The 13,352-nt window shown below is 46.2% G+C and overlaps 1 protein-coding gene across 2 annotated transcripts in view; it reads left to right on the forward strand.

Moving 5' to 3' along the window:
- Window positions 1-13,352, forward strand: part of XKR8 (XK related 8) — a 245,027-nt gene that overhangs the window by 215,437 nt on the left and 16,238 nt on the right. The gene's annotated exons all lie outside the window — the stretch shown is intronic.

Genomic DNA, 13,352 nt, shown 5'->3' on the forward strand with positions numbered 1-13,352 from the left:
TAACCCACCAGTGAGGCAAAAAGCCTTGGGGTTATCTTACCTTCTCTCCACACATCACAGACCTTGCCAAGAAGTCCAATATTCTACCTTTCTTCACCTTCCTCTAGATGCTCAATGTCTCCAGAGCCCTGGTACTCTCAAGGCTTGACTACTGCAATAGCCTCTTCCTCAACCTTCCTCTTACCTCCCTTCGCCCCCTCCAACTAATCTAGAATAGGGCTGTAAGACTTATCCATGGCCTCAAACCCAGGGGCAGCATCTCTCCAGACCTAAAGTCTCTCCACTGGCTCCCCATGACTGCAAGGATCAAATTCAAAACCCTTTGCATCATCCACAAGGCTGTCTGGGACCTCTATACATCCAGCTTGCTCTCCCAATGTACCTCCCAGCCAGAATCCTTTGGTCCTCTGACTCCAACTCTCTGCAGGTCCAATCTTTCTCCAAGCAGAGAGCGGGGGTAGATCCCTTTCCCCAGCTGGCGCCTCCCTCTGGAACAGGCCCCCCCCCCACACTTGAGCCGGATGTTCTTGAGTTCTGGAAACTTCTCAAGATCTTCCTTTTCTCCTCTTCCTTCCCTCTCCCTCTCCCGTGCTAAACCCTCCACCTGCGACTGTGGCCTGGTCTCTTCAGAGTTCATACAGGGATCAGACCCACCCCCAAACTCACCAGTCCCTCCCAGCATCATTTGCCAGCAGTTGCCCTCGATCTCCCTTTCCTGGGCTATCCCAACCTAGTCCTCCTGTCCACTGCACTCTTCCTACTCCCTCATACCCCTGGCACTTGCTGCATTGGCCTCACCTGCACTTCTCCCTCTACCCTCCACCCCCTGGCACTTATCACCTTGTCATGCACTTGCGTGGTAGGATTGTCGGAAGGCCAATATAACCGTTTCCTTGTTGTATTCTCATGATTGCCATGTTCCATCCTCACCCCCACTCCTTCCCTTGTCTTGTGGTGCCTGGAAACACCTGTGTATAGGCGCCATACAAATGTCCAATAAATGAATAAATTCCTCTTCCTCTGCAGGCTCAGTAGGTGCCAGGAGCAGAGAGGGCTAATAGAGCTACCCAGGGCTGCTGGGCCACGTCACACAGCCTCTCATTAGCTTCTGCATTGTCCTGCTTCACTTCTTTCATCCTCCACAATTTCTTCATCCCCCTTTTCGACACCGGCATCTCCTCCTCGTTCATGGGAGAGAAAGACATCCATGGTACAAAGGCACCTTAAATACCTTTAAAAAGTCAAAATAAAGCATGATGCCGCTTGGCACACGCCAGTCTTTCTTCTCACATCCCAAAATGCTCTTTATAAATTTAGAAGGGGACGCCTCTAATTATTTTCCCTAAGCGGGAGCAAGAGCAATGCCAGGTGGACAGAGAGTTCCGGTGGTATTGGTAATGGATGGCATTGGGTGCAAACTATGGCATGTGCATAAATCCTGTCACGTGAAGTTTCTTTGTTATCCTTCATAAATGTTTCTACATAACCATTTTTCATTTGCCTATCATTTAGTCAACAAAGATGCCTGGCATATAACTTTATTTGTTTTAGCCAGCCCATTGTTTGCATTGTACGTTTGGCACTCGCGGTTTCAGTTATTTTAAAAACAGGAGGCAGGATGGGGCTCTCGAAATAGCGTCTCGCATTAATCCCGAAAGGAGATTGGAAAACCTTTCATGCCTTCACTGATCAATGAATTGCAAACATCGTGGATATGCCTTCTGTCGGATTCACGGAAAAATGAGCAGTTTAGTGAGTTTTCAGGAAAAATGCTTTAAAGCGCAATATACATGACCACAGTTGTGGGCTTTTGTGTCAAGATCGCAATGTGAGACCATGCTCAGCCCATATGGTTTCAGTGGGCTATCAGCATTACACTGAAGCATCCACATGCATGCTCATATAGGCAGCTGGTAGTACGAATTGAATTGTACCCAGCTGGTGCTGTTATGAAACACATCTTATTACTACCCAATGTTTGATCGTCCTCACTGATGTGAGGGAAGCTGTACATTCAATTGAGTCTATTATTATTTATCAACGTATTTACTAAACTCAATAGCAGCAAAGAAAAACACACTTTCCTGTAAATAAAGGAGTAAAATTAAAGTAAACAAATGTCTCCCCGCCATCAAAGTGCATCCACAAGGTCCATCTTTCTCTTATTTGAGTACTCATATAAATTAGTTTTCTTCAAAATCTAAACTGGAACTTGCCAGAAACGTGAAACATCCCACTGACTAATGCCAGGAATGCCAAGTGCTTCTGCTTATTATAAGTCATTTTGCTGATAAACTGATGTATGTTGCAGAAAAAACCAACACACCAATGTTACAGGTGAGTTGGATAATACCTAGTGAGGTAGATTAGGCATCCTATTGCAAGACTTCAGTTTCCCTACTTTGCACAATTAAAAATCGGATGCTCAGAATGGGACATAGAACGCATCCCAGGGAAAATAAAGAAAAAGCTAAAAATGTATGATTGGTTTGAGACCCTAGAAAAAGCAGAGAAGCATACATCCCTGACCCACATACACAATCAATACACAAAGGATTGATGAGGCAAGAAATTATCGAAAAAAATTTCCAGATAAACGTCTACGCACAACTTTCCTAAGAGCACGCTTGAACGTCTTGAAGATGAAAGAAATTTTATTCCTCAGAAAGCAGGCGCAAGATAAAAACTGTAGATACTGTAATACCTCAGAGACCGAAACAGTGCGACATCTACTCCTTCACTGTCCGGGTACAGACAAATTCAGAACAACTTACCTGCGACCACATAGACTAAAACATCTTACCACAAGTGAAGAAGAGTGGTGGAACAGGTTAATGAGTGGAGAATCCACCACCCTGACCATGGCAACAGCCAAGTTTCTTGAAAGCCTAGCGCTGGAAGACAAATCAGTTGGGAACAAACAGAAAACCGTTGATTTTAAAGAAGAAAACACAGATGGAAGAGAATTTTAATGGCACAAAACAAAACAGAAATATACCACATTCTCCTTCAAATCTCTAGCCAAGAGAATGATTTTGTAAAAATTGTAATACAATTAAACACAAAAAAAAAAATATATATCAATTTACAAGAAAACTGTTTAATGTTTTCATTCGGAATGTGTACTCTTGGGATCAACCTGCTGGTTTCAGAATGTCCTTCAGCCTTCCACCGGGGCAAGGCCCTCATTACGACCCTGGCGGAAATCGCGGTGCAAAATGCACCATGGAGCACGGCGGAAAGCTGCCGATAGCGCCATGGGGGTTGGCGGATTTTCCGCCCCATTCCGACCTTGGCGGGGCGGTAAATCCCCATCCCCCATTTTACCCTTCCCCATTCCCATTTTTGCCCCATAGGGTATAATGGGAGTGGGGAAGGCGTTAATTACGCCACCTCAAAATACGGTGGCGTAATTAACGACAAGGTCCCGTAGCGCCATGGATTTCTCCGCCCGGAAAAACCAGGCGGAAAACGCTCCATGGCGCTACGGAAACTCGTAGTAGGGCGGACGGGTCCGCCGCGAATAACGCTGGCGTAAACCCACTCCGCCAGGGTCGTAATGAGGCCCCATGGCTGAACAAGCACAAGGAGTTCCAAGCTTTGTTTGTTAAAAACAGCATTAATTAGTTTCATTGGTGACAGGCTCACTTGTGTGGTGAAATCTTAACTATTACTTTAAACATCTACAATAGACAAGCAGTTCAGGACTGTTGGTGTTCCTGTAAAACAAACACTGCAAGTCATGGAGGAAGGACAGGGGACTGCACACTGTATTGAGGAAACCTGTCCTGCCCAGAGCAGCAGTAACTATATTTTACAGAAGAAATCGTCTAGGTACAGCTTCCCTATTTCCATAAGCTGCTACAGTAGCAGAAGTGTGTCATTGGCTGCCTTTGGCAAAGCACAAGGAGAGGGGCAGTGCGCTGAGGGGTAAAGAAAGTGCCAGAAATATTTGTCAATGGGAGAAGATAATTGAGGAGAGTGGTGGTGCCCAGAGGATAAAGGAGGTGCAAGGGACAGTGCGGAATTGGAGAGGGGCATTGTAAAAACGGGTAATGCCCAGAGGGGCGAAGACGGTGGGAGATAATGATATGATATGATATTTTATTTATATCGTGCCCATACACAGGTGTTTCAGAGCGCGAAAGCGAGATAGGAAAGCCCTCTAGAGCATTGATTGCAAAGAAGAAGATGATGCCTGTAGGGGCGAAACAGCTTTGAGAGATAGTGGGTATTTAAAGATTTGGGACTTGGAAAAGGAATGGTGCCCAAATTGGCAAAAAGGCAACGAAGAGAACAAAGCGAGGAAAGGAGAATACAGCGACGAATTACAAATTGCGATGGAACTGGAAGAAAGGAACAAGGAGCTGCACAGGAGTTGATAAAGGAAGTGGAAGGGTGGAGGGTTGGCAAGCAGGAGGGGAAAGCCGTGATACAGTTACAAGAGGAGCTAGACCTGTTTCTGTATTAGAGAACTTTACAATCAGAGGAGTGAGGTACAAGCTGGAGAGGAGGAGTGTATAAATGCCACCCTAGATGCTCACAGCAGAACAAATACAACCTGCTAAGGAAGAAAATACACCTCTTCCAAGGATAACAAGGTTTATTTCCAAAAAATAGATGCGCCAACCAAGAACTCTGCTGCCGTGGAATGTTCTGCTAGAATCTGTACGAGCAGAAACTTAGGAGGGTACAGGTCATCATCAGTGACGTCATTACATACAGTGAAAACCTGTGTGGCTAGTTGGTAAGACCCTATACATGGGTGGCCCCCGTCCGTCCTTCTTCCTTCACGTGGGCGATGCTTCATCCGTCATCAGAGCGAAGCTGAGTAATTGGCACATAATTGCAAACTAAACAATTTATCTTTACCTCAGTAATGAAGCACCTGGTATGAGCAAACAGGGTCCAGGGGGAAAGCTGAGGTCTCACTAACTTACACACTTCACTCGCTCCCAGGCTGGGTGGTGTAAAGCCTGGAGGGGGGTGTGTACTTCTGCTCTCTATATGGTAGAGGAGAGGCACAGAGGACCCCAGCCAAGATTCTCTATTGTTGGTAGCAATGGACGAGCAATCAAGGCCTAGCTTCTCAGGAGGTGATGCAGGCTGGTTCTTAAGTACAGTGTAGTCCCCAAGCCCCCACAAAGGAATGTCCACACACTCTATTAGTTAAAACACAGTCTTTATATAATTAATATTCAAGGTTATGTACACTATCACAGTAACTCACTTTGGGCACAGTGAATATACAATGGCAAATATATACAGTTCTAAAGTGGTACCACAATTATTATCAGATCTCATTAAAGTGCATCAACTATGCTGTGGTTAAATGTCACACAGACCACTTAATAAAGGCAACCAACAATAGACATAGGAGGAAAGCAGTTGGTTAGAACCATTGGCAGAATACTGGCCTCTACCGTTAAACACAGTTCTGTGTGTAGACCCCCCACCTGGGCAACCTGTAAAATAAAGATATAACACAGGCCCAGTCCATATATTGCTCTATAAGTCTTATTTCCTTCTATAATGTTTCTACCCCAACCCCCCCCAATGTACCTGGTAGAGCAGAGTTCTTCGAAGAGGCGTCGATGGATCCTTCTTGAGTGACTCCCACGGATCGTCGAGAGGCGTCGAAGAAGGTGAACTTGGCGTTGACGGCGTCGATGAAATAATCGCGGGTGCCGAGACCACAGCGTCGATCCAGGCGGTGCTCGTCGGCGACGTCTTGCGAGGATGAGGTGTGCGGGGCACCTCGGCGATTGATAGTTCAGGACCGCAAACAGTTTCTGAAGAACTGTGGCCCGACAAGGGCGTCGAGTCGTCAAAGTCTTTGTGGTCTTTGGGTGATGGGAAACCCACCAGCGGATTCTCCTCGGCGCGTCTGCGTCCTTGACTTTCTCCGGCGGGATAAAGCGGTCGACGGTGCAGACAAGGGAGTCCTTCAATTCAACAGTCTTCGGCAAAGGAGTGGGCTGCTGCGGTCGTTGGCGGCACGGCGTCAAGCGGTCCCCTCTTCTGGGCAACACGGCTTCAACGGGCCTCCAGCGGTTACGCCGATACAACGAACCCTGGTTGACGGAAATGGACTTCGACAGCGTCGATGTCCGGGTGCTTCACTTAGTTCTCCTCAGCGGGCCCTGTCTACAGTCGACAGCCTTTCGAGGGTCTGACTTCCAGGTAGCTTTGGCGAAGGTTGGCGGTGCTCGATGGTCCCTCGGAGCATGGGAAGAGGGTGCCTAACCAGGTCCTCTCTCGGATCAGTCCTCGACGAACTCGACAGCTTTCGGATCGGGTTGAAGCAAATGCAGCAGCAGTTCGTCTTCTTCCAGCTGGGCGTCGAGGATAAGCAGTTCCAGCTACTCTTCAAGTGTCAACTCAGCTTCTGAACTATTTCCAGTGGTGAGAGGTCCCCAGATATACTATGCTGTCTCTCATCCACACTGCTGGGTCACACTCAGCAGCCAATCATACAGAAGGGCATTCATGTCAGTCAGCCAATCAGGCGTACAGTGCATTCAGGCCATACCTCTCCCTCTCAGACACTCACAACAAGGAATGTGGATTGGGACAAGTACCCAGCCATTCAACACTACATACTGCATTCATGCCAGTTTAGGGCAGGGCTGTCTCAGTCTTTGTCTCTCATACCAGAAACCAGACATCCACAACAAGAAGTGCATATTGGCCACACACTCCATTTACCCAGGTCCCACCCGCAGGGTGTACCCACAAATACAGTCACTGGGAAGGCTCCAGCCAGTCTGGCCTGGACTTCACAACAACACCATATATGGAACTTCCACCCAACAGCCAGTCAGGGGGAAGGGACAGAGTCAGGGATTCCCAGGACTTTGGGAAAACAAGGTAACAGGCAATAGAAAGCAAGAGGTCACAGGGGCCGTCTTGATTCCTATCAGGAATCAACTGATTCCAATGGCAGGGCCTGCGTATCCCAAAATTGAGGATACTCAGAGCACCTGTCAAATTCAGCATGGAGCTGCCACCAGCCCATACCCTGCTCTGTGGGCCACACACAGGTGCCCAAAAACATACACTAGGGGCACAGGGTCGCACCCCCACCCATGGGTGCCATAAGGGTATCCCATGGGTCTACGCACCAAACCAAAAACAGGAAGAGCTGCACTGCCAGGAGTCCCACATGGACTCCTGGGCAGAAAACCATACAGAACACAAATGAAAAAGGACTACAGGACAAGGACAGGGAGGCCCTGTCCCTCCAATGCATTTCCAGCATCACAGTCACCCCCCCCCTCCCAGACTGAGGATAGGGTGCCTAATCTCCCACAGGATAGACACCCTCATCCAGACGGTCAACATACCTTCTGGAAAGGCCATCTGCATTATCGTCCCTTGGTCAATGCTCTATGATGAAGTCTAGCCCTTGCAGGCTAATGGACCACCTGAGCAGTTTCGGGTTTTCACCCTTCATCTGCATAAGCCACTTCAGGGGCTTATGACCTGTTTAGACCTAGAAGGTGGACCCTGTAAGGTAGGGCCTAAAATGCCTAAGGCTCCAAACTATACTGAAACATTCCTTTTCAACAGTAGCCCACCTAAGTTCCCTACCCTTGAGTTGTCTACTGATGAAGATGATCGGATGTTCCCTCCCTTTGTCATCTAACTGGGACAAGACAGCTCCAATTCCGGTGTCGCAGGCATCCGCCTGGACGATAAAGAATTTGCTGTAGTCAGGCGCACACAACACGGGTGCCCTACACAGACTTTCTTTCAAGCCATCAAAGGCCCTCTGACAGTCTTCAGTCCAATTAACCTTGCTAGGCTGTTTGGGTGAAGTCAGAGCTGTCAGTAGTGCAGCTATGGTTCCCTAGTCCGCCATAACATTGCAATAATACCCAGTGAGGCCCAAAAAGGCTCTCACCTGTGTTTGAGTAGTGGGAGTCTCCCAGTCATGTACATCCTGTACTTTACTGGGGAGAGGTTGGATTAGACCCCCTCCTACCTCATGACCAAGATGCATGACTTTCCCCTGAGCTATCTGGCACTTGGTGGCCTTGGTAGTGAGGTTAGCCCTTTTCAAGGATTATAACCAAACAATAGGGCACAATCTACAAAGTTGACAGGGTATTGCCCTTACTAGATAATGTTCACACAAAAAGAGTAGGCAACATACATCTGTGTTATAGGCTATAAGCAGCCGAAAAAGACCCAAGAGAGGTCCAGTTGGTAAAACCAAACCCAAGAGTAACTGTGGTGTGGTCTCTGATTATTAATAAAGTGAGAAACAAGGCTGTGGCGGAAGACAGAAGGATAGAGCGAAAAAGAGGTGCTATCCCTGCCTACTGTGCACTCTCAACTAGGTTGCGGTGTTACAACGCCTGTCTAATAGTGACAGAATAAGAATGAAATTACCAACTTCTATGATGTGTAATACATTCAGCCTTGTATGTCCAGTACCACTCTCCTCCAGATTAATTGAAATCAGAAGAGACTACAAGTAAAAGAAAAAGCACACCAGGGAAGGTAAAAAGAATACATTTCTTCCTTTTTAGAAAACTCGTGTGGCATCTAATGGGATAGACAATCCTTTAATAACCCATTCATTGTCACACTGACCCTGGGTTGCTAGGGTTAAAATGACACAAACATACAGGAAGAGGATAAATTCCTATTCCAACAACACAAAGACAATACAGTCACTGCTTCCCATGCAGGGCTTATTTTTACTAACTGGAAGTAGGACAATATAAAACAGTTTGTTCAAGCTAAAAAATAGGCAAATTGGTGCCTTTCTAGATGTAACAAACACCATTGACCGGTTTCAGTAGCCTAACTTTGATAAAGCCACATTCATCAGGACAGTCTAAGCTTCCTCAAAAGCTGGTATATTTCGTAAGTCGGAGACCAGTTTGTGAGAAATAAAAAACGGTAGATGGAGTAGTACGTTACCACCTTGCCGCTGGTGTCATAGGACTGGAACAGTCTAGGAAGGAGCCTGTGGGATCAAAAAAAGTAAACCACAGTCACTAGACGGCTGCTAGATTCCATGTTGGATTATGACTTGACACTACAATTCGTGTCATCCCTGTAATACAGTCAGAGGTTGTCTCTAGACACCATTTCATCTTTTAATCTCAATATGTAATTCTCATCGCCTTGCTAAATAGCATAACACCTGTATTCAATATACACCATACCGTATGTTAGAAGTAGGGTGTTGGATTAAAAATGTTCTAACATCCATGCAAGATACTCATTCACGGTTCTCAGAGAACAAACTCACCCTCAATTTTCCTTCCCCTCAGGTTTAAAGCAGAGTATGCCTCAAAATGTGGCACGGCTTAGCTGACCAGTCCACGTGGTGTTCATCTGTAGATAAATACAGTTATAATCAGATTTAAGGCACTAATTTCTCAAGTGTGCCAGTGTGTGTCAGACACTGATCATAGTGCCACTGCTGAATTTAAGAGTTCTTTTTAAATTGGACAAATTTTGACCAAAAGCAACAGACTGGGAGACATAGCCTGGCATAGTCTTATAGAAGGCAGGAACTTGATTTTGAAAGGGCATGTTATCCCGTGAAAGCACGGGTAAAGGAATGTTTAATATTCAGGATTTCAGCGGTTCCCCAGCACTTACTTGTTGACACCCTCCAAGGACATCTCCTGGATTACAACAAAAACGCCCGACACGAGTGCGTCCGCGGCCCTGTAATGCTCTCTGTGTTATGAAGGAGAGAAGTGATCCACTCTTCCGCGTCACATGACATGTCCAAACATGTCACGTGAACGCGTTTCACCATACACGCATTCTGTCCCGGAGGAAAGCAAACTCCATATCTCCACGTCGGTCACTGCCGACACGCCTCCACCTGTCACGTGACACACTGTAGCGTGTGCACGTCCTTGCAAACGCAAGGATCAGGCAACACCAAGCTTCGCCGGATGCTGCACGTTATAAAATGCACCGGCACTGTCACCAATAACATATAGATGAATCTAGATGCTAATAATGCATATGGGTGTGATTATTCCAGAGAAGGGAAGGCTTGCATTCGGGGAGAAGGCAAATAGCGGGTGAGGTCCATCAAACAACCGGCCAATACGTATTACTGGCTATTGAACAGGTATATTGTAAAAGACACATAAAGGCTCATTAATTGGAGCACACTAGGGCTCAAAAAAAGACATAAAAAATGGCACACAACAACCTGATCGTGTGGGCTAATGTGTTTACATCTGATCTATGTAATATGGAATCAGGATGGGTCCAGGGATATAAGATATCTAATTGAAATCTCTCTGGCCATCAATTGATCAGGACGAATACTACAGATGACACTGAAAGAATGGCTTAGGTGATCGGAGCCAAAGAGTGCAAAGGTATACTTTCGTTGAGACCAACCTTATCAGTTTTTAAATGGAAAAAACATTTTTGTTCGCGTTTCAGTAGGAGGTGGCTCATGTCTCCTCCTCTCCTGGGGCATTTAACTTTTTCTATGATTGTCCACTCAATATAAAGAAGCAGCATGTGAAGGATACATTAGTACCAAAGAAGCAGCTTTCCTCATGCCCAAATTTCCAAAAATTCTGGTATTTTATGCATTACCGAACGTACATAAGGGACTAACACCCCCTCCTGGGAGACCCATTGTTGCTGGGATTGACTCCATTTTGGAGCCACTCTCGCCATTTGTAGATTTTTTGTTGAGGCCACTCATTCCTAAAATGCGCTCATACACTAAGGACACCATGAGTATTTTGAATACACTTCAGGGCTTGACATTCGACCCAGCCACTCAATTTCTGGTAACGCTTGACATAGAAGCACTTTACACGAACATTCCCCAGGCAGCAACCCTGGAGATAGTGGAAAAAGTACTTCGAGATCTTGTGACTCCCCCAGAGGAGCCTATCGAACTCATAATTCAACTAGCTGAGCTAGCACTTACCAAGAATTTCTTTCTTCATAAAGAGTCCTTCTACGAGCAATGCTCAGGCACTGCTATGGGCGCTACATGTGCCCCGTCGTTGGCAAATTTGTATGTTGCTGAATTCGAGGAGACTCATATATACCAGCCATCCAATCCTTTTAGGACACAGGTCACTTTATGGACGCGGTATATTGATGGCCATTTTTACAGGAACGGAAGGCAACTTCAAAGAATTTTTGACTTGGCTCAATTCTAGAGATAGATATCTCAAATTCACACATTGCATTTCAAAACAGTTTATACATTTTCTCGATGTAGAAATCAAACCGAGATTGGGTGTGTTAGTCACCACTGTCTTTCGAAAACCTACTGATCGTAATTCTCTCTTGGACTATACCAGCTTCCATCCGAGGAGTCTTTGCGAAAACTTACCGTTTGGACAGTTTTTGCGATATAGGCGTAACTGTTCAACGACGCAGGAATATGATTTACAGGCACAGGGACTCACAGACCGTCTTTTAGAACGTGGATATCCTAAAAAAAACTGTGAGAACAGCAAGGAAACGAGCAAGAAATATCCCTCGGGATATAACTATGCAACAAAAAACACGACCAGCTGGAGAAAATACCATCACAGCCGTCTTCAGCTACTCAAACAAAATCAACCTCATCAAAAGGGAAATCATTAAGCTGTGGCCTATACTTAATGTAGGGCCAGTTAATCTGCCATTACCACGGTTTGCTATGAAAAAAGGAAAAAACCTGAGGGACACCTTGATACACTCATACACACCAGCCCAGGAGGCAACAGGGCAGACTACCTTGTGGAGTAATACCGCTCCACAGGGACATACACCATGTGGCCAGTGTAACGTGTGCATATTTACCAAACACACTAAAACTCTAGACCTTGGTTTAAAAACACTGTGGAAACAACTGGCTCTGACCAATTGTAATACACCTAATGTAATTTACATGATAAAGTGCCCCTGTGACAAAAGATACATTGGCATGACCACAAGGCCAATTAAGAAACGTATTCAGGAGCACTTATCATGTATTAGGACCCATCGGGAAAATGCTCCTATGGTTGACCACTTTACTAGGCTAAACCATCAGGCCACCAATATTGAGTGGACAATCACAGAAAAAATTAAATGCCCCAGGAGAGGAGGAGACATGAGCCACCTCCTACTGAAACGCGAACAAAAATGGGTTTTCCGTTTAAAAACTGATAAGGTTGGTCTTAATGAAAGTATACCTTGGCACTCTTTGGCTATGATCACCTAAGCCATTCTTTCAGTGTCATCAGTAGTACTCGTCCTGATCAATTGATGGCCAGAGAGATTTCAATTAGATATCTTATATCCCTGGACCCATCCTGTTTCCATATTAGATAGATCAGAAGTAAACACATTAGCCCACACGATCAGGCTGTTGTGTGCCATTTTTTTATGCCTTTTTTTTAGCCCTAGTGTGCTGCAATTAATGAGCCTTTATGTGTCTTTTACAATATACCTGTTCAATAGCCAGTAATACTTATTGGCCGGTTGTTTGATGGACCTCACCCGCTATTTGCCTTCTCCCCGAATGCAAGCCTTCCCTTCTCTGGAATAATCACACCCTGATGCATTATTAGCATCTAGATTCATCTATATGTTATTGGTGACAGTGTCGGTGCATTTTATAACGTGCAGCACCCGGCGAGGCTTGGTGTTGCCTGACCCTTGCGTTTGCAAGGACGTGCACACGCTACAGTGTGTCACATGACAGGGGGGGCGTGTCGGCGGTGACCGAGGTGGAGCCCTGGAGTTTGCTTCCCTCTGGGACAGAATGCGCGTATGGTGAAACGCGTTCACGTGACATGTTTGGACATGTCACGTGACGCGGAAGAGTGGATCACTCCTCCCCTTCTCTCCTTCATAACACGGAGAGCATTACACGGCCGCGGACGCGCTCGTGTCGGGCGTTTTTGTAGTAATCCAGGAGATGTCCTTGGAGGGTGTCAACAAGTAAGTGCTGGGGAAACCGCTGAAATCCTAAATATTAAACATTCCTTTACCCGTGCTTTCACGGGATAACGTGCCTTTTCAAAATCAAGTTCCTGCCTTCTATAAGACTATGCCAGGCTATGTCTCCCAGTCTGTTGCTTTTGGTCAAAATGGGCCTCATTACGACCCAGGCGGTAAGTTACCGCCTGGGTCGTACCTTTACCACCATGGCGTAAACTACGTTTACGCCATGGTGGTTGGCGGACTTACCGCCCCATTCCGAGGTTGGCGGGGCGGTAAGTCCCCATTAACCCATTTACCCTTCCCCATTCCCATTTTTGCCCCATAGGGCATAATGGGAGTGGGGAAGGCGTTAATTACGCCGCCGTAAATTACGGTGGCGTAATTAACAACAAGGTCCCTTAGCGCCATGGATTTTAACA

Source organism: Ambystoma mexicanum, chromosome 11 (genome assembly GCF_040938575.1).
Source record: "Ambystoma mexicanum isolate Mex_15411 chromosome 11, UKY_AmexF1_1, whole genome shotgun sequence".
Classification (NCBI taxonomy): domain Eukaryota; kingdom Metazoa; phylum Chordata; class Amphibia; order Caudata; family Ambystomatidae; genus Ambystoma; species Ambystoma mexicanum.